This window comes from Ornithorhynchus anatinus, chromosome 8 (genome assembly GCF_004115215.2).
Source record: "Ornithorhynchus anatinus isolate Pmale09 chromosome 8, mOrnAna1.pri.v4, whole genome shotgun sequence".
Lineage (NCBI taxonomy): Eukaryota > Metazoa > Chordata > Mammalia > Monotremata > Ornithorhynchidae > Ornithorhynchus > Ornithorhynchus anatinus.
This window is the reverse complement of record NC_041735.1, coordinates 44,665,862-44,668,931: the sequence shown is the minus strand read 5'-3', so window position 1 is coordinate 44,668,931 and position 3,070 is coordinate 44,665,862.

The following is a 3,070-nucleotide window of genomic DNA, read 5'->3' as shown; positions in this document are numbered from 1 at the left end:
CCCAAGGGCTGACCAATTTATAAAGTCAGAAAATTATATTTCTCATGATTACATGGGTTTTTCTGTAGTGCTGTAAAATGGTATGCTCCCAAAAGAAATTTACTTGTACGAAGAACCCATCATAGACCTTTTAAAGGAGTGGACCCAGGGTCTTCTATGGCTGTGTAGGCAGGAGACAAGAGGAGAGAAGAGAAGTAAGAGGACTGGGAAGATTTCCAACCTGGGGGAGCAGCAGACCTTAGATAGTTTACCCTAGACACTGGTTCCCCTCCTCTCTAAAATTCTCTTGCTCTTGAAGGGATCAGCAAGACAAATATTGGTTTATCAGAAACTTCTGACATGCAAAAGTCTTGCTATGTTAATATTATAACATATTTTGCTTCATAAGGTGACCTTAGTAGGTCATTTTAAAACACCAGTGAAAAATAAAATAAGGACCTCCCTCCCTTTTTCTTTAGTCTACCCTTGCTATCTTAATTACTGTTACCCATTTCACCGATCAATTCATTCATTCAATCGTATTTATTGAGGACTTACTGTGTGCAGAGCACTGTACTAAGCGCTTGGAAAGTACAATTCGGCAACAGATAGAGACCATCCCTACCCAACAATGGGCGCACTATCTACAAGGGGGAGATAATGGCGTTATTTGTTAGATGCTTGCTTATGTGTCAAGCACTGTTCTAAGCACTGGGGTGGATACAAGTTAATCAGGTTGTCCCACATGGGGCTCATAATCTTAATCCCCCTTTAACAGATGACGGAACTGAGGCACAGAGAAGTGAAGTGCCTTGCTCAAGGTCACACAGCAGACAAGTGGCGGAGCCGGGATTAGAACCCATATCCTCTGACTCCCAACCCGGACTTTTGCCTCTAAACCACGCTGCTGGTTTGGTCCCTGCAACTTCTTTCACTCCTTCCTTTCCCGCTCTGTCTCACTTATCCGGCAACCCTGGCAACCTCGGCAGAATCAGCAACAGTGGCCGATCAGGAGTCGGAGGTGGTGGCAGAGGAGATATGAGTGGTGGTGGAAGTGGAGGGCTGGTGGTGGTGATGGAAGGACCTGTGGTCGTGGCAGTGGAGGAGCTGTGGCAGCTGAAGGTAGATGCAGAAGTGGAAGAGAAGAGGCCAGTGAGGGATTAGATGGGCCTAGGGATGTGGCAGGCCAGACAGGCAGTGCTGTGTCCTTATTTAAACTGCCATCGGCTCTAAGGATTCTCAGTATGATGTCCCTTGATTATTGCTCCTGCTGGGTAGTGCAGTAAAAATACTAAAATACTAAAAATACTCTACCCACACTCATTTTAGACTGTATTCATTCATTCATCATATTTATTGAGTGCTTACTGTGTGCAGACCAGCGCTTGGCAAGCACAACTCGGCAACAGGGACAACCCCTACCCAACAATTGCACTCTCACTCATTAAGAAATGGGTGAGTTCCCTTTTGCACCGTGGTTAACAATGCCTTTGATGGGTGGTCATTCACAATAAGAATCATAATTATGGTATTCACTAAGTGCTTACTATGTGCCAGACATTGTACTGAGCGCTGGGGTGGTTACAAGCAAATCGGGTTGGACACAGCCCCTGTCCCACATGGGGCTCACAGTCTTAATCATCAGTGTACAGATGAGATAACTGAGACCAAGAGAAGTGAAGTGACTTGCCCAAGTCACACAGTAGATGCGCGGCAGAGCCAGGATTAGAACCCAGTTCCTTCTGACTCTTAGGCCCGTTATCAACCCACTAAACCACGCTGCTTCTCAGTAATAGTTATTGTAGTATTGTTAAGCGCTTACTATATTGCAGGCACTGTAATAAGCACTGGGGTGGATACAAGCTAATCAGGTTGGACATCGTCCTTGTCCCATAGTCCTTGTCCCATATTAGCTCACACTCTTAATCCCTATTTTACAGATGAGGTAACTGAGGCCCAGAAAAGTGAAGTGACCTGCTCAAGGTCACACAGCAGATAGGTGGAGGGACCGGAATTAGAACCCAGATCCTTCTGACTCCCGGGCCCGTCCTCTATGTCAGCTGTCATATGTGAGAGACTATGGGAAGATCAAGGAGATTTAGGACAGAATAGGGTATACTGACTTGAACTATGAAGATATTACTGGGGACCTTGGACAGCAGAGGAGTGAATAGTGGGAAGGGTAAAAATCTGATTATAATGGACTCACAGTCATTTCTTTATTGTTTGCTGCTGCTCATAGGCAACAGTGCTGAATTCAGTAGTTCTGAGAGGAAAGGGGAAGACTTGTATACTGTGTTGCATATTAATCCTTTCTTTTTTTTTTCCTTTGGCTTACCCAGCTGTGTTATAATTGGACTGGATTTGAGAACTGCGAACAAACTTTTGTGTGCAGATGTATGCCGTATGTGCTGTTAAACTTTAATTTCATTGCAGTGATTACCCTCATTTTGAAGGGATTAGGCTAAAAAATTACACTGTCATATTAAATTGATCGAATGGCTTCATTGATGGCCTGTTGGAAGACAGATTTAGCTATAAAAAATTAACTATTTAAAATGAGATGTGATTTTTTTAAGTTGAGAGTTTTAAGTATTGGTAAGCAATATTATGTGTTGTATGCAGTTTGCAATACTTATGAAATATAAAGTTTATTAATATAATTATAGATCCAGAGATAGATCAAGGGCGTTCCTTGCAGGTATCACAGCAGATAACTAGAGAAGGTGACAATATTATTAATAATAATAATAATAATGCCATTTGTTAAGTGCTTACTTTTTTCCAAGCACTGAACTAAGCTTTGAGGTAGATACAAGTTAATCAGGTGAGATGTAGTCCCTGTCCCACACAGTACTCACAGCCTCAGTAGGAAGAAGAATAAGTATTTAATTCCCTTGTTGCAGAAAATAAGGCACAGAAAGGTAAAGGGATTTGTCCAAGGTCACAGAGCAGTGCTAAGCACTCCAAACAACTCTGGGAAGGTTCCCTTCTCTCTAGCGTCCCATCTCGATCTCCAGTTCCTCTCATGTGGAACTCCTCTTTTCCCAAATCCAACAGGCTACAGTTCTTTCACATTCAAAACCCTCCC